General features: G+C 41.1%; 1 pseudogene; it reads left to right on the top strand.

Moving 5' to 3' along the window:
• The first annotated feature begins 506 nt into the window (after positions 1-506).
• On the top strand, positions 507-1,002 carry LOC142865825 (RING finger protein 11 pseudogene; annotated as a pseudogene).
• The last annotated feature ends 18,758 nt before the right edge of the window (positions 1,003-19,760 follow it).

The raw sequence follows: 19,760 nt of genomic DNA, 5'->3' as shown, positions 1-19,760 counted from the left end.
AAAGTCGAAAAGATCACAAATAGGCAACCTAATGAATCATCTAAAAGAGCTGGAGAAAGAAGAACAGACCAACCTCAAACCCAGCAGAGGAAGTGAAATCATTAACATCAAATCAGAACTAAATGAAATTGACAACAGGGAAACCATACAGAAGATTAACAAAACAAAAACTTGGTTCTTTGAAAAAATAAAGAATATTGACACACCTTTGTCTACACTAACGAAAAGCAGAAAAGAAAAATCTCTAATAAGCTCCATCAGGAACAATAAAGGAGAAATTACAATGGATGCCATGGAGATACAAGATATAATTTATGAATACTACAAAAACCTCTATGCACACAAACTGTAAAATGTGGAGGAAATGGACAATTTCTTAGAATCACGCAGCCTTCCTAGGCTCAACTAGGAAGAAATAGAATTCCTGAACAGACCAATATCAAGTACTGAAATTGAAACATCAAAAAAAACTTCCTGGAGAAGACTGTCACAGCAGTGCACAGATCATACGCTCCAACCCCAGAAGATGGGGAACTGCCTCAAATCCCCCACCTCGGATGACATCTCCTTACTTCACGAGTCTCAGTCTGACCGGGCTAGCTTTGGCGAGGGAACGGAGCCGGATCAGGAGCCGCCGCCGCCATATCAGGAACAAGTTTCAGTTCCGGTCTACCATCCAACACCTAGCCAGACTCGGCTAGCAACCCAACTGACTGAAGAGGAACAAATTAGGATAGCTCAAAGAATAGGCCTTATTCAGCACCTGCCTAAAGGAGTTTATGACCCTGGAAGAGATGGATCAGAGAAAAAGATCCGAGAGTGTGTGATTTGTATGATGGACTTTGTTTATGGGGACCCAATTCGATTTCTGCCGTGCATGCACATCTATCACCTGGACTGTATAGATGACTGGTTGATGAGATCCTTCACGTGCCCCTCCTGCATGGAGCCAGTTGATGCAGCACTGCTTTCATCCTATGAGACTAATTGAGCCAGGGTCTCTTGTCTGACTTCAAGTGAACCATCATTTTGGGGTGGTATTGATCTTTTGTCATTGAGCCCAAAGAGCCAGGGATTAGGAATTAAGATCATGCACAAAAGTCTCCTAAAAATTCCTGGATGGCTGCAGATGTTGGGGGAAAGTATGTGATATTTTAGAAACTTAGTGGGAAAAGTAGGATGGTATTTTTATGTAAAGCCTTGACCCAGTGTTTAAAAATATAATTGTATTTAGATCTTATTGCTCCAGTACATAGGAATTGTGTAAAGTGTTACAGCAGCTGTATATGTTTAAATTGTGTGTGTTGAAGATTAGGAAAAGATAGTGGTTATTTTTCCTAAATGAAATAACTTTTCTTTGCCCTACCACCCAAATTCTTTTCTCAAGTTGCTGACATTTGGGTCAAGGTTTTATTAAAAGCTACATTTTATAACACTGGCAAAAAAAAAGTAGTTTTAAGCTTGTTTGCACAGTTCTTTTTTTCCATTGGAAATGGAATTCATTGCCTTAGGTCTTTTTAAATAGTGTATTATTATCGTTGGGGCTGGCTCTATGCTTGAAAACCAGTTTATTTATAACCTGTTATAAGTGCTATATTCCGTTTGCAGTTAGGAAATGCAGAATTCAAAGTGATCTCCTAGCTTGTAAGCAAACCGAGATGCACTATCCCTTTTCTATAAAAAATGAGTTAATGTGTCAAGAAACCAACTCTAGTAAAGTGGGGTTTAACATTACTCTTTCCTATGTGTTTTATCTAATTATTTTGGTTGTTAATATGGTGATAATTGAAAGTCAAGGTAAATTTTAAATATTAAGAATTTTGATTTATTGAGCTTGAATTATGCCACCATGTTTATGTACAAAATGAAGGTGGCACCATGGTGAAACTTAAAGAGAAATAGCTTCTCAGTTGTACCAATTTTGATTTTTTCTCTTTCCTTTGACCTCCTTCCCTCTTATCTTGAACCATAGCAAAAGGATACTGCATCTCTCATTACTGTAGTGCTAAGGTTATTGAAGTTATATAAAACACATCTCAGTCTCTGTTTCTTTGAAAGGTATCTATTAAGTCCTGCTAGCTTACTGATAAGACTAAGCAGTGAGAATAAAGATAAATGTGTTTCATGTTTTGCACAAAAATGCAGAATTTGTATAACCACATGACTTCATAGTTGTGATCTTAAAAAAGAAGGAATTTCTCCTTTATCTTTTTCTTGCAGTTACTGTAAGAATACTTTAAATCTCTAAGCTTCTGAAGTGTTAGAGGTAGAGCTGGTTTAGTAAAGATGTAGTAGTAATGTTTTATCCATTTAGCATGTGTTGATTTTTCCTTATGTACTCAAAGGTGACTTATTTGTTGAGCTCAGTGATATTATAGCTAAAAATCATTCATCAGCAAAAGGAGAAGCAGTTTCAATCTAACAAATCAGAAGTTTCTTCTCATTTTATATTGAGTTGGATATTTGACTCTAACACTTTTCTACATACAAAATTCAAGTATCGTGAAGGTTCGTCATAATTGCATTATAGAAGAATTTAGAAGTGCTTTGTACATTTGACATTCAACCGTAGTATCCATATGTTGGTTAATTTTCTTCTGAGCCCCATGATGGAAAGACTTCAAGATAAATTTGAAAGAAATTAGATTATCAGGTCCATTAAATTGTTACATGTATCCTGCTTAAATTTCTGTGTATTAATTTATATCCACCCAATTACATAAAGCAAATTTGGAGAAAAATAAAATAAAAAAAAAAACTTCCTAAAGAGAAAAGTTCTGGACCAGATGGTTTCACACCCGAATTTTACCACCCCTACAAAGAAGAACTGGTGTCTATCCTGCAGAAATTATTCCACAACCTCGAGAAGGATGGAAGCCTCCCAACACATTTTATGAAGCAAACATAACCCTGATACCAAAACCAGGAAAGGATGTAACAAAAAAGAAAACAACAGACCAATATCCTTTATGAATATAGATGCAAAAATTCTCAACAAAATCCTAGCCAATCGAATCCAGGTGCTTGTCAAGAAAATAATTCATCACAACCAAGTGGGCTTAATCCCAGGGATGCAGGGATGGTTCAACATATGCAAATCTATAAATGTAATTCACCATATAAACAGAAGCAAAAACAAAGACCATATGATCCTCTTAAAAGACGCAGAAAAAGCATTTGACAAAATTCAACACCCTCTTATGATAAGAATGCTCAACAAAATTGGCATAGATGGGGGTTTCCTAAAAATGATACATGCCATATATGATAAACTCACAGCTAATATCCTATTCAACAAGGAAAAATTGAAAGCATTCACACTTAGAACTGGAACAAGACAAGGTTGCCCACTATTTCCACTTCTATTCAACATAGTATTGGAAGTCCTTGCCACAGCGATTAGACAAGAGAGCAGAATTAAGGGCCTCCAAATGGGAGCAGAAGAGATCAAACTCTCCCTCTTAGTTGATGTCATGATATACCTAAAAAACCCAAAGTATTCCACCAAGAGATTCCTTGAATTGACAAATGAATTTGGTAATGTCTCAGGATACATCACTACACGGAAACCAGAGGCATTCAGATACGCCATCAACTGTAAAAGTGAGAACCAAATCAAAGACTCAATTCTCTTCCAAATAGCAACAAAGAAAATAGAGTACCTAGGAACATATTTAACTAAGGAGATAAAAAAACCTCTGCAGGGAGAACTATGAAATACTGAAGAAGAAAATAGCAGAGGATATAAACAGGTGGATGATATACCATGCTCATGGGTCAGGTGAATCAACATTGTTAAAATGTCTATCCTAGCCAAAGTGACCTACAGAGTGAATGCAATCCCTATTAAAATACCATCATCATTTTTCACAGATATAGGAAAAATAATTTTACGCTTCATATGGAACCAGAGAAGACCCCATATAGCAGAATCAATCCTAGGCAGTGAAAACAAAATAGAGGTATCAATTTGCCAGACTTTAAAGTATACTGAAAGGCTATAGTAATTAAAACAGCTTTATACTTGCACAAGAACAGGGACATTGACCAGTGGAATAGAAACGAGAACCCAGATATAAAACCATTCTCATATAGCCAACCAATCTTCAACAAAGCAGACAAAAACATACACGGGGGAAAAGAATCCTTATTCAATAAATGGTGCTGGGAAAACTGTATAGCCACGTGTAGAAGACAGAAACAAGACCCAAACTTTCCACCTCATACATAAAACAACTCATGCTGGGGGTGGAGCAAGATGGCGGACAAATAACACCGCCAAACAGAGTGTCTCTGCAGAAAAGACAGATTCTACCAGAAATTAGAGGAAAGAAGCAAGAAGACGAGCATACAGCAGACGAGGGCCAGAAGGAGGGGTACCTGAGACCCCGGGAGACTCCATGGGAGGAGGCTGCGGAGGAGAACTGGAGGCTGAGACCACCGGAGCAGCCCGAAGACCAGCGGCAAGGGTAGGTGGATTTGCTGTTTCCCCTCCCCTGCATTTGGGACTGCTGGTGGGCTATCCAGTGGGTGGAGAGACCTGCAGACATCAGCCCAGAGACGGCTGCCGACAACCAGCGGTAAGCCTGTAGCAGACGTGGCAACAGGTTCCCAACTTCCTCCCGGCACCTCCGTGTGCACAGATCCGAGCCGCGCGGCAGGCGCAATATTGCCTCCTCCTCCCCTCCGCCGACCCTACCCGTGGCTGCCCAGAGAGACAATAGAGCCACCAGCCAGAGGCACCTCTAGGGAATGGGACCTTCCCTTTTGGGACCCTAGAGCTGACTCAGGGGAACTCAGACTGTGAGCTCCCTACCTGCCAGATATCCCAGGTGCTGGTGGCATGGTGTTCCCAGGAGAATGGTGCCAACTCAGAGGCTGAGAGACATAGACCCAGCTTGGGCTCCCTGTGGGTGAATTGGGACCGGAACTCCTCTCCCTGGTGGGGATACAGTTTGAACTCTGGGACCCAGAGGTTGGACCTGCAGACCAAATCCCCTGCACCGAGGGCTAGCATTGCCCGGGACACAGAAGGGTTATACGTGAACAGCCTACTGAGGTGTGTGTGCCTCCAGGGGCGGATCGGCATCCTAGAGGGCAATCCTCCTCTGAGGAGGAGGCCGTGCGCCCAACCCAGAGGGCGTTCCTGTGCAGGGAACCTCCCCGCTGGCATCACAGTCTGGGGAGGCCAGGTGGCTTGTGGTCTGGCCTGCTGGCAGAGGCCCAGGAGTAGCTGCGGACTTGGGGAGGGTGGAAAGAAGCAAGGCCCGCTCCAGACTGCGGGTCTCAGACAGCCACAACCCCACACACAGACTTTCCTGCTGAGCGGGACCCTTCCAACCCCGCCCTGACAGCTTTACCTGGAAGCAGAGGACAGAACTTTGATCCCTGCTAACGGCCTGAGGGCAGGCTTACCCAACCCAGCTCCTCCCAGAACAAGAGCTGTTAACAGGACACAAAATCAACAGCATAGCCTGTTCCTCCAAGCAAAGGCTACCTACTGACAGGGACGGCATCTTGCACAGCCTTTCCATGGCACCCACTGACTCAATATACAGGGAGTGGTCCAATCTCACCCACAGACATCACCTAACGCCTCAGAAACTAAACAAGGTGTGTGAATACCCAAACAATAACTTAAGGAAAGAAACAACAACTGATCGACATGGGAAGAAATCAGTGAAAGAACTCAGGAAATATGAAGAACCAAACGGAAAACACACCCCCAAAGAGGAGCACCAGCCCCCGAGAAACGGACACCGACCAAAATCAGGCTACCAATATGACAGAAGAGGAATTTCGTATGTGGATCATAAGAACACTCACCCAGCTGCAACAAGAACTCAATAACCAACACAAAGAAAGCACAAAAAGCTTCCAGGATATGGAAAAAGAAATAGACACAATGAAGAAAAGTTTAACTGAACTCCTGGAAATGAGAATCAATTCAAGGAACTACAAAATACAGTGGAAAGTCTCAAGAACAGGGTAGATCAAACAGAAGAAAGAATCTCAGAGCTTGAAGATAACACCCTCCAATAAAATAAATCAGTCACAGAAATAGAGCAGAGAAACAAGAGAAAAGAGCAAAGCCTACAAGAGCTGTGGGATTATGTGAAGAAACCTAATGTGAGGGTCATAGGGTTACAAGAAGGGGAAGAAGACAACACTCAAGGGTTGGACAAGCTGTTTCAAGATAGAAAAGAGGAAAATTTCCCTGGCCTTGCTCAAAATCTTGATATACAAGTTCAAGAAGCTCAGAGGACCCCTGGGAGATTCAACGCAAACAGGAAGACGTCACGACATGCAGTCATGAGACTGACCAAAGTATCAACTAAAGAGGCCCTTCTAAGAGCTGTAAGACAAAAGAAGCAAGTAACATACAAGGGAAAGCCAATTCGAATAACATCAGACTTCTCTAATGAGACTTTACAAGCAAGGAGAGACTGGGGCCCCATTCTCACTCTTTTGAAACAAAACAATGCCCAGCCTAGAATATTATTCCCTGCAAAACTAAGCTTCATATATGAAGGAGAAATAAAAACATTCTCAGACAAGCAAAGGCTCAGAGAATTCACCAAGACAAGACCAGCCCTACAAGAAGTACTGAAAACAGCGTTATGCACGGAACATCATAATAATAACCCACGAATATAAAAACAACCAAAACTCAAAGATATTAAAGGCCAGATATTACAATGGCTCAAGACAGAAATCATAGCAACAACATCCAACCCAACAGAATGATCAGTAATCTACCTTATCTATCAGTTCTCTCAATAAATGTGAATGGCTTAAACTCTCCACTCAAGAGACATAGGCTGGCTGAATGGATAAGAAAATACAGGCCAAGTATATGCTGTCTTCAGGAAAAACATCTAACCTGCAAGGATGCATATAGACTAAAAATGAAAGGGTGGAGATCAATATTCCAAGCAAATAGAAGCCAAAAGAAGGCTGGTGTGGCAGTTCTAATTTCAGACGATTTAGTTTTTAAACCAACAAAAGTAGTGAAAGACAAAGAGGGTCATTATATAATGGTGAAGGCCACAGTTCAATAAGAAGAGATAACAATTTTAAATATATATGCACCCAACTTAGATGCACCCAGATTCATAAAGCAAACCTTACTGGAGCTAAGCAAATGGATTAATAGCAACTCCATATCGCTGGAGATTTCAACACCCCACTGACGGCACGAGACAGATCCTCCAAACAGAAAATTAATAAAGAAATAATGGACTTAAACAACACTCTGGAACAATTGGGTCTGACTGACATTTACAGAACATTCTACCCAATATCCACTGAGTATAAGTTCTTCTCATCAGCTCACGGTACATTCTCTAAGATTGACCATATCCTAGGACACAAAGAAAATCTCAAGAAATTAAAAAAATAGAAATCATACTGTGTACCTTCTCAGATCACAGTGGAATAAAAGTAGAATTCAACCCTAACAGAAACTCACATTTCTACACAAAAACGTGGATATTAAACAACCTCCTACTAAATGATTACTTCATAAATGAAGAAATCAAGATGGAAATAAAAAAATTCTATGACGAAAATGATAATGCAGAGACAAGTTATCAACTCCTCTGGGGCACAGCTAAAGCAGTTCTGAGAGGAAAGTTTATCTCCATAAGTGCCTATAACCAAAAGACAAGAAGATCACAAATAGACAATCTAATGAAACGACTCAAAGAGCTGGAAAAAGAAGAACAGACCAAGCCCAAACCCAGCAGAAGAAGTGAAATCAACAAGATCAAATCAGAACTAAACAAAATTGAAAACAGGGAAGTTATTCAGAAGATTAATAAAACAAAATGTTATTTCTTTGAAAAACTAAACAAAATTGACACACCATTGGCTAAGCTAACGAAAAGCAGAAAAGAGAAATCTCTAATAAGCTCCATCAGGAATAAAAAAGGAGATATCACAACTGATCCCAAAGAGATACAAGATACAATTTATGAATACTACAAAAATCTTTATGCACACAAACTGGAAAATGTGGAGGAAATGGACAAATTTCTAGAAACACACAGCCTCCCTAGGCTCAACCAGGAAGAAATAGATTCCCTGAACAGACCAATCTCAACATCTGAAAGAGAAACAGCAATTAAAAATCTCCCTAAAAAGAAAAGTCCTGGTCCAGATGGCTTGACACCTGAATTTTACCACACTTACAAAGAAGAACTAGTACCTATCTTGCAGAAACTATTCCACAACATCGAGAAGAACGGAAACCTCCCCGACACCTTTTATGAAGCGAATATTACTCTGATACCAAAACCAGGGAAGGATGCAACAAAAAAAGAAAACTACAGACCAATATCCCTAATGAATATAGATGCAAAAATTTTCAACAAAATCTTAGCTAACCGAATCCAGACACTTATCAAAAAAATAATCCACCACGACCAAGTGGGCTTCATCCCAGGGATGCAGGGATGGTACAACATACGTAAATCTATAAATGCAATTCACCACATAAACAGAAGCAAAAACAAAGACCATATGATTCTTTCAATAGATGCAGAAAAAGCTTTTGACAAAATTCAACACCCTTTCACGATACGAACACTTAAGAAAATAGGTATAGAAGGGACATACCTAAAAATGATACAAGCCATATATGACAGACCCATAGCCAACATCATACTGAATGGGGAAACGTTGAAATCATTCCCACTTAGAACTGGAACCAGACAAGGCTGCCCACTATTTCCACTTCTGTTCAATATAGTGCTAGAAGTCTTGGTTACAGCAATCAGACAGGAAAATGGAATCAAAGGTGTCCAAATAGGGGCAGAAGAGATCAAACTTTCACTGTTTGCTGATGATATGATATTATATCTAGAAAACCCCAAAGATTCAACCAAGAAACTTCTGGAACTGATCAATGAATTTAGTAAAGTCTCAGGATACAAAATCAATACACAGAAATCAGAGGCATTCATATACGCCAACAACAATCTAATGGAGAACCAAATCAAAGACTCAATTCCCTTCACAATAGCAACAAGGAAATTAAAGTACCTAGGAATATACTTAAAGAAGGAGGTAAAAGACCTCTACAGGGACAACTATGAAACACTGAGGAAGGAAATAGCAGAGGATGTAAATAGATGGAAATCCATACCATGCTCGTGGATCGGCAGACTCAATATCATCAAAATGTCTATACTACCCAAACTGATTTACAGATTCAATGCAATACGTATTAAAATCCCATCAGCATTCTTCACAGATATAGAAAAAATAATTTTACACTTCGTATGGAACCAAAGAAGACCCCGAATATCAAGAGCAATTCTAGGCAACAAAAACAAAATGGGAGGCATTAATATGCCAGATATCAAACTATACTACAAAGCTGTAGTAATTAAAACAATATGGTATTGGCACAAAAACAGGAATATTGACCAGTGGAACAGATGTGAGAATCCTGATATAAAACCATCCTCATATAGCCATCTCATCTTTGACAAAGCAGACAAAAACATACGCTGGGGAAAAGAATCTCTCTTCAATAAATGGTGCTGGGAAAACTGGATAGCCACCTGTAGAAGGCTAAAACAGGACCCACACCTTTCACCTCTCACAAAAACCAACTCACGCTGGATAACAGACTTAAACCTAAGATATGAAACTATTAGAACTCTAGAGGAAAAAGTTGGAAACACTCTCCTAGACATCGGCCTGGGCAAAGAGTTTATGAAGAAGTCCCCAAAGGCAATCACAGCAGCAACAAAAATAAATAAATGGGACATGATCAAGCTACAAAGCTTCTGCACAGCCAAAGAAATAGTCATGAAAGTAAACAGACAACCTACAGAATGGGAGAAAATTTTTGCATCCTATGCATCCGATAAGGGACTGATAACTAGAATATACTTAGAACTCACGAAAATTAGGAAGAAAAAATCAAATAACCCCATTAAAAAGTGGGCAAAAGACTTGAACAGAAATTTTTCTAAAGAAGACAGAAGAATGGCCAAAAAACATATGAAGAAATGCTCAACATCTCTAATCATCAGGGAAATGCAAATCAAAACCACAATGAGATATCACTTAACCCCAGTGAGAATGGCCTTTATCAAAAAATCTCCAAACAATAAATGCTGGCGTGGTTGCGGAGAGAGAGGAACACTCCTACACTGCTGGTGGGACTGCAAACTAGTTCAACCTCTGTGGAAAGCAATATGGAGATACCTTAAAGCGATACAAGTGAATCTACCATTTGATCCAGCAATCCCATTGCTGGGCATCTACCCAAATGATCCAGTGACACTCTACAAAAAAGTCACCTGCACTCGAATGTTTATAGCAGCACAATTCATAATTGCAAGGCTGTGGAAACAGCCCAAGTGCCCATCAATCAAAGAATGGATTAATAAAATGTGGTATATGTATACCATGGAGTACTATTCAGCTCTAAGAAACAATGGTGATATAGCACATCTTATATTTTCCTGGTTAGAGCTGGAACCCATACTACTAAGTGAAGTATCCCAAGAATGGAAAAACAAGCACCAGATATATTCTCCAGAAAACTGGTATTAACTGACTAGCACCTAAGTGGACACATAGGTACTACAGTAATAGGGTATTGGGCAGGTGGGAGGGGGGAGGGGGGAGGGGGGTGGGTATATACATACATAATGAGTGAGATGTGCACCATCTGGGGGATGGTCATGATGGAGACTCAGACTTTTGGGGGGAGGGGGGAAATGGGCATTTATTGAAACCTTAAAATCTGTACCCCCATAATATGCCAAAATAAAAAAAAATAAATAAATGGGACATGATCAAACTACAAAGCTTCTGCACAGCCAAAGAAATAGTCATGAAAGTAAACAGACAACCTACAGAATGGGAGAAAATTTTTGCATCCTATGCATCCGATAAGGGACTGATAACTAGAATATACTTAGAACTCACGAAAATTAGGAAGAAAAAATCAAATAACCCCATTAAAAAGTGGGCAAAGGACTTGAACAGAAATTTTTCTAAAGAAGACAGAAGAATGGCCAACAAATATATGAAGAAATGCTCAACATCTCTAATCATCAGGGAAATGCAAATCAAAACCACAATGAGATATCACTTAACTCCAGTGAGAATGGCCTTTATCAAAAAATCTCCAAACAATAAATGCTGGCGTGGTTGCGGAGAGAGAGGAACACTCCTACACTGCTGGTGGGACTGCAAACTAGTTCAACCTCTGTGGAAAGCAATATGGAGATACCTTAAAGCGATACAAGTGAATCTACCATTTGATCCAGCAATCCCATTGCTGGGCATCTACCCAAATGATCCAGTGACACTCTACAAAAAAGACACCTGCACTCGAATGTTTATAGCAGCACAATTCATAATTGCAAGGCTGTGGAAACAGCCCAAGTGCCCATCAATCCAAGAATGGATTAATAAAATGTGGTATATGTATACCATGGAGTACTATTCAGCTCTAAGAAACAATGGTGATATAGCACATCTTATATTTTCCTGGTTAGAGCTGGAACCCATACTACTAAGTGAAGTATCCCAAGAATGGAAAAACAAGCACCAGATATATTTTCCAGCAAACTGGTATTAACTGAGTAGCACCTAAGTGGACACATAGGTACTACAGTAATAGGGTATTGGGCAGGTAGGAGGGGGAGGGGGCGGGTATATACATACATAATGAGTGAGATGTGCACCATCTGGGGGATGGTCATGATGGAGACTCAGACTTTTGTGGGGAGGGGGGAAATGGGCATTTATTGAAACCCTAAAATCTGTACCCCCATAATATGCCAAAATAAAAAAAAAATTAAAAAAAAAAGCGACTCTCCTGCTCTCTGAATGCAAGCAGGAGAAAACTTGTGGACCCTGGAGTTGCTGGCAGTTCTCGTGTGCCCACAAAGGGGAGCCAGCCTTAGCATGAGGCCTATGCTAGGGAAGGCTGAGTAGACAGCCAGAAAGAAACAGCATCATTGGTGTGACACTGTTGAACTGAATACATCCTAACTGATAAAGAATCTAGGCTGGCCCCTCGGACTTCTGAGTTCATGAGTTCTGCTATCTATCTATTTATTTATTTATAGACAGGGTCTCGCTCGGTTGCCGGGGATAGAGTGCAGTGGTTTCATCATAGCTCACTGCAACCTCACACTTCTGGGCTCAAGTGATTCTCCTGCCTCAGCCTCCTGAGTAGCTGGGACTACAGATGTGCACCATTGTGCCCAGCTAATTTTTTCTATTTTTAGTAGCGATAGGGTCTCTCTCTTGCTCAGGCTGTTCTTGAACTCCTTACCTCAAGCTATCCCTCCCTCTTCAGCCTCCCAGAATGCTAGGATTATAGGTGTCAGCCACTGGGCTGGGCCATGATTTCTGCTTTCAACTTTCAACTTCACATTAGAAAACAGCTCATTTCTAGTTATGAGGCTGAGAGCCTGCTGAATCCTGCTCATCCTTGAGTCATATTCCTTTATCCATAGACCAGGTAATTTGAAGAGAGAAATCTAACACACCTGAATGATCTGCACAATGCACTCCAGCAAATACATCCAGTGCAGATCAAATATCACAATCTTGGGCTCTTCATTCAGATCTCAAGTGTGGTACTCAAGCTCTTAAATATGCATTAGTTGAATGTGATACACATTTTAGGAGCAATAGTCTAGCTTAACAACATTAAGAATTTCTGGATCATATTTAATTCTGATGCAAACTTGAATATGTACTTTGTGGGTTTCTGTGAAGAAAATAACTGATGATACAAACTGGAATTCATCTATAGAAAATAGGCAGTGCTAGCTTCTAAAAGCAATTATTGGTACCAAGCTCCTGAATTTTTAAATCCCTTAAAAAGTTCAAGAACATACCAGAAAGTCAAGATTTGATTTCAGAGGTAAGAACTGGAAACAAACAAACAAAATAAATTTAAAAGCCTGTAAAAGGTGTTGCTGAGTAGGATGGTGATGGCTCTAGAAACAATTGTGAGGGTTCATTCTCTTTCTCAGTCCCTAGTTCAATATTATATCAAAAGCTTTATGTACTGGGAGAGTGAAAAATAGACCCAAATTAAATTCAGGGTTACAGAGAAATGTTTAGCCTTCAGGAACCTCTTTTCTGGGGGCGAAGATATGAGTAGGAGTTCGCGTGGACAATGAGCTTAGGTGGGGCAGATGGAGGATGTGTCCACCACCCTGGTCAGTGGGATGTACAGGGTCGGGGGGGGGGGGCGGCGCGGGGCCAGGAACAAAGTGGATCACTGGAAACAGGAGGAGCGAACCTCCTGCTGTCCTCTCTACCAGGCCACATGCACCTGGGCTTGCTCACCCAGAGAGCCTCACTCCAGTGCTCTGTGCTCAGTTCAGACACAAGTGGTCAAGACAAGGGCAAAGAGTCAGGGGGAGGAAGGAGCCTCAGAGGGAACATAACAGTTGTCTTTGCAACTCTGAAGAGCTCTTAAGCCTTGTGGGGCATATTGGACTAGAATGTTGATCTACCTCAAGATTTTGTAATTTATCTCAAAAATGGGGCATGGAGAAGGATTCTGAACTCTAAACTGGATGTCATTCTAGCTTTGGCAAGTGACAAGCAGATTTCTTGTTTGCAGCAGGGACTTGGTGAAGTCTAAGTTTCTGAGGCTATGCTGTCATTCCGAAAGTTAACACAGTTTTATCAACAGTGGAGTCCTTGGATACAATCTTGCCTTTTGCACTTGGGGGCAGAGCTCATATTTCCCACCAGCTGCGGAGGAAAGGGCCAGGCAGAATAGATCTATATGATTCCAGATCTATATAAATTCAGATGGAATTGTCATGGTCAGGGTCATTGCCAGAGGCAGCTTTTTCAATTCCATTCCATTCTGCTCCTGTCTGGGTAGGGGGTGGGTGAAGGAGTCTCCTTGGGATGTAATCATCCTGCCAGAGAAGACACTTCCAAATTAAAAGTCAATAAAGCAAATAAGAGAACAATATGGCTGTCAAAATGACAAAAACAAATAAAAACAAAAACCCAAAAACATAATTTCTGCAAAGAATGTAGAATCTGCACTTGTGAACTAGTAAAAGAAACCTTTTAATTTTTTTTTTTAAACCAATGGTGGGAGCTTATTCAAATACAATCAAGTGTTTCTATAAGTTTCATTTTAAGCCTACCAGGAGAACATATGCTGAACAGCCTTCAAAACATGTTCACTTGATACTGTGCTAGTCATAAGGAAACAGCAGTTATAAACATACTGTGTGTACGTAAAGACCATTCGCTGCTCTGAGAACTGACTGAAATCGATTGGTTTATGTTAAGAATATTAGTGCCACTCCAGAATGGTAAGAACGAATCTTAACCCGGAAAAAGTAACAAAATGCGTGGCCTGAATTTCTAAGCTAGCTTTTTTTGGCTTTTCTTATCATGTGTTGCTGTCACTGTGGTATGTGAAATGGCAGCCAGAAGTCTTGTTTTGTCCTTGTAAATTGCATTAAACCACGACAACAGCAGCAGCAACAACAGAACAACCAGTGCAAATTACTACTGGCAATATATAAAACTGTGTATTTGTTGGAAATTGAAGAAGTCACATGTATTCAGACATTGCCCAGGCACTGTGGAAGGACTAGAAGCTTAACTGGATCAGAGAAATGCATCACGGTGGGTGTGTAATGGCCCCATATGCAGACGCAAAGTTCTCCCTTCTGCCCAATGGGAGAATTCAAGAGTCCATCAGGCTCCCAAGTCTTGACGACTGAGAGCTTTTATTAGTAATTACTCTAAAACACTCAAAATAGTCTCGGGAACTTAATACTCTGTAAAGGCTAGCAGATGCAATTCATTCATTAGTTCATCCCCCACGCCCACACTCTTCCACTCATTCATTCAAAGGGTCATTCAGCTCACATTTACAGAGCTAGGTAAGGCATCTTGCTGTGCCTCAGAAGTTTACTACCAGGTGGGACAGCAGACAAGACACAAAGAACTCTGATGAAGAAGTGCACATCACGAAGCCCCGAGAGGCAGAAACCAGCGGTCTTGCAAGCTGGGGCATGAGTGGGGACACAATGACCAGGTGCGCCAACTTTTCAAAAGTCATTTGGACATTGTTCAGAGGCTTCCTACTTATGTGTGCTAGTGTCAAGGCCTTAGGAGCTGGTTCTCCCTGTAGTTGAGATCTTCTTAACCTTTTCCAGAACTCTATCCCAAGGCCTAGCACTTGTTCCAGAGGGACACTTTGCACAGAAAACCTGCCGGAGATGGTGAATCACTAGCATCACTGTGTTGGCTCCTGTATTACTCAGCAAACTGTGAGTCATCCTCGTGTTTCAAGACTTGCAGATGCACCAGAGAGCTAATGAAGCAAGAGGGATTTCGTATTCCATTCAGCAGCAGGGATAATGTCCGTTTCTATTTACAGTCACTTCTTTGTTCCCCCACCCACATTTTGTCACTTCTCCAAAATGCCCAGAGAGAGACAGCCATTTTGCTCAATTTACCAGGAATGCTATTTCTAAGCGCTGGCTATGCCCATGTGTTTAACCACACATGCACTTCACTAAGATATGCTGAAAGCCCAGATGGCCCACACAACATGCTGAGTGGCCATGCAGTCAGCAACACTCCTCCCTGAGACAGAAAACAGGCAGCTCGGCTTGCTGCTGCTTTTCTTTTGCACACTAATATTACTGGAAAAGAAAAGACTGTTTTTGACTAGGAGAGGATTAGCAAGTGTTTTAACACTGTAGTATTTTTTATTGTGGTAAAACATATATAGCATAAAATTTCCCACTTTAACCATTTTAAAGCATACAATTCAATGGTATTAAGTACACTCACAATGTTGTGCATCCATTACTAGCATTTATCTCCAGAAGTTTTCATCTTCTCAAACTGAAACTCTGCTCCCATTAAACACAAACTCCCCATTTCCCCTTCCCCTATGCTATGGCACCCACCCTTCCACTGTCTGTCTCTATAGATTGGACTACTCTAGGGACCGCATGTGAGTGGAATAATACAGTGTTTGTCCTGCATCATGTAATAAGTGGTTAGCTTATTTCACTGAGCATAACATCCTCAAGGTTCATCCACATTGTAGTATATGTCAGAATTTCCTTCTTTTTTAAGGCTGAATAATATTCTATTGTGAGGACATATTGCACTTTGTTTATCCATTCACCAGCTGACAGACTCTTGGGTCGCTGCCCCCCCTTTTTTTCGGCATATTATGGGGGTACAAATTTTAAGGTTTCAAAAAATGCCCCCTTTTGACTATTGTGAATAATGCTGCTGTGAACCTTGATGTACAGATGTCTGTTCAAGATTCTGCTTTCAATTCTTTTGGATATATATCCAGAAGTGGAATCGCTGGATATAATAATTCTATGTTTAATATTTTGAGGAACTGCCAGACTGTTTTTCATAGCATCACCAATTCCCACCAGCAATGCACAATGTTCTAATTTCTGCACATCCTCTCCATTACTTGTTATTTCTCTCTCTCTCTCTCTTTATAGTAACAATACTACTGGGTGTCAAATTGTTGGTGTTTGAAGATGTGGAACCAGGAAGCTGGAGTTGAGTGCTTTGCCTGTTCATGTTTTCCAGAGCTCATCTTTGAAAGTGTTGCCTGATAAAGGAGAAGATCATGGAATTATTCCCACTTACTCCTTCTCAGGGATGGGTGGAACCTCCCACACATTCAAAGCTCTGTCACGTGGAAAGGAACGATCATCATTCACAATCACAGATGATAAATCCACCTTCATGGACTGGCCTACTGAGCCAGCTGGCTTTGGCAAACTCTCTTCATCCAGACGTGGGCCATCTAGATGTGGCCTGCAAAACAGTCTGGGTCCCCACAGCTGTGCTTCCCTCCTCTGCTCAAAAATGGAGATGGCAGGATATGGTGGAATGCTGCAGGGGGAAAGGCCAGCCAGAATCTGTGCCTTTAGCTGCAAACCCAAAGCTACCCAAAGCATAGTAAGAGTGGAGAGCACTTCTGATGAAGCAGACCTATGCATTTGTCAGGCCTTGAAGGCCACATTTAGCCCAGGAGTATATGTATAATGTCCTGAATTGCCCACTTCTTTTTCCTATGCAGCCAGCCCCAATAACCCCAGTCTAGGTCTGTGGGCTCTGTGCATTTCACTGGTGTAAGTGCAACTGCACCTTTTTTAATCTGTTAGAACATGAAACTTGGCTAACATGGGGTAAAGGAGCAAAGCATTGAAGAAATGGATAAACACTGAGTCTTCAGTCCGCTCTTGATCTTAGGAGCTATTACTCAAATGGGAGTCAGGAGTCAGTGAAGTCCCAGGACAGGACAGTCACAGAGGTGAGCCTGTGGGTGGGGTGGGGCAGCTCTTTGGGCCTTTCTGTTGATTTTAGGTGTTAACAACCATATTGGTTTGGATGGGAGGATCTGGTGTGATAAGCCCACATCAAGCCAAACACCACAACACAATAAAACAAATTGTCATTGTGGACAAAATAACTAAATCAAATAAAATCCCAGCCCGTTTGAACTCCTTGGGCAACAGCAGCAACCATTTCTTTGGGATGCTGGGGTAGAGTGCTTTAACTGCTGCCCCCTTTAAGCTCAGAGGACATATAGCTGCTTTATACAGCAGACCCAGGTCATGGAAGCTGTCAACCCCCAAGGGACAGAACAGGCTAAAAAGTACAAATAGACTCAGGAAAGGATTCCATAAATCCATGATGTGGGACCATGAATGGATCTGTGAGAGAGAAACTGGGGAGGGTGCAGGATGGGGAGGGAGGGACGCAGTTGAGCCCTGTGAACACTCATCCTCTGCTTGCCTTGATAGGTCACCCCCTTGTCACTCTGCACCATCCCCTCCTGCACACGGTGACAATACTGGCTGGAGGTGTTTGGGCCACAGCTGAATGGAAGAAGTAAGTGCACTGTGACTTTCTACCTGCTCGTCTACCTTGCTTATAGTGTGCTAACTTTTCACTCAGGGATGTAACTCGGGGATGCACTTCTCTTTCGTATTTGCTGTACGGACAAAACTGGATTTCTGCTCCATGTGGCATTCTGCATTTTGGGTTGGTCCGTATTTACAAGGAAATACAGTTTAAAGCAGCACAATATGATGATTTATTTGTGTCCTCTTATACTCTTTGAAAACTGCAATGAGATTTCTTTTCTTGCCTTACAGCGACAAGTTAGTTGTTTTAATAAGTAATAATACAGCGATAAGTAAGTTGTTTTAATTCACTTCATATAAAGTAATTTATACACTTCATTTTTAAGAGGTCTCATTTTGGGCACCCCAACTTTTGCAAGTTTTCTTGTTTCTCTTCAGGTATAGGCTAAGATAAAACAAACAAAACAAAACAAAACAATTGACGGGAGGTTTCTGGAAGTGGTTGTCTCTTCAGCTGTAGTAGCCAGTTACTAAGCAATGGAAAGATTCTACTGTTCTCTGTGAGGCATCTGCAGTGGGGCCTTTTTGTATCCCCACAGGGTTTGGTATTGACTACACTAAGTGATGGCTCCTTAGTTACTCCAGGGGCCCAACATAAAGTCGCTTTCGTGGGAACATGTCATCCCACTTATTCTTCAACTTTTGATAGAAGAAAAGGTTGACACTTAAAAGGTCAGCATTTGACAAGCTGCTCATTTTAAACTTCTGCCTTTTGAAAAAAGAACATAGCTTTGAGGTGGAGGAACACTAATAGCTCTCAGAAACTTGAAAAGAAACTGAAAAAAAATTGATTCTTGGTGACATTAGTACCAAGTTATGAGCCTGCATTTCCAAATTCAACATCCTATGTTGTTTCATTTCCTGGAATGTAGAATGGTTAAAACAAAATGTTTTCAATGTTGATATGTCATTCCCCAAATTTTCAAAATGCATGTTACACTGTGCCTAATCATAGTTCCTCCCAAGGCAGCTAAGAAAAAGTGTCCCCAAACCAAATAGCTCTTTGCAGCTCAATTTAAGAAGAATGGAAAAAACTAAACTTGTATGTACAATCATGTTTAAATGCAAAATAAGAATGCTCATGCAGGAAATCATTTCCATGTCTCCTAGAGAAGACTTGTGCAGAGCAAGCCCTGACCTCTGACCCACGGGGTCTTTGAAACCTGACTCTCTGGTCCCCCATCCTTTATCGGGCAAGTTGAGGCCCCTCCTTAGTTGTCATTTGACTGGTGGACAGCCCAGAGCTTCCCCCAGAGGCCTCTGCTCTTGCATTTCAGCTGGAGTAACCTTTGAAATGAAATCTGTGATGTTTTCTGCCAGCATTAGTAAAAGATGAAATGTAAGGAAACTTCTCTGAGAACAGCATTGCTCTCCTTTAGCACTTACCCTCAAAATGAGAGAAGAATGCAGGGAAGTGGTTGAAAGGACATGCAAGTCCAAGGTGACAGGCCCTTCCTTGACAATATGTGATATGTCTGATTGGCTGGGGGTGGGGGTGGGGGTGGGTTATGTGTTTCAGCAAAGCAATAATCACTTTTAAAAATGTTAATGAGTGATTTAGAGAATAGGAAAAGGCTCACTTGCCATCTCTACTGACTTTCTCTAGTTGCGAATGGAGCAGATGTAACTTTGATCAGAGTAGGGAATTCTCTTGGCCTCACTAACTTGGTTTGATCATTTTTGTTTTCAATGGCTAGTCATGGTTTGAAGGCAAATAATTTAATTTGCGGTGCTAATTGTGACAGCAGTAATGAAAGGTTATGCTCTACTAAGCAGGCTAGTCTGGCTTTGGCAGTTCCAACCAAAAAGAAT

Source organism: Microcebus murinus, chromosome X (assembly GCF_040939455.1).
Source record: "Microcebus murinus isolate Inina chromosome X, M.murinus_Inina_mat1.0, whole genome shotgun sequence".
In the NCBI taxonomy this organism is placed as follows: Eukaryota; Metazoa; Chordata; class Mammalia; order Primates; family Cheirogaleidae; genus Microcebus; species Microcebus murinus.
The sequence above is the reverse complement of the archived record's forward strand: the minus strand, read 5'-3'. Positions and strand labels throughout refer to the sequence as shown.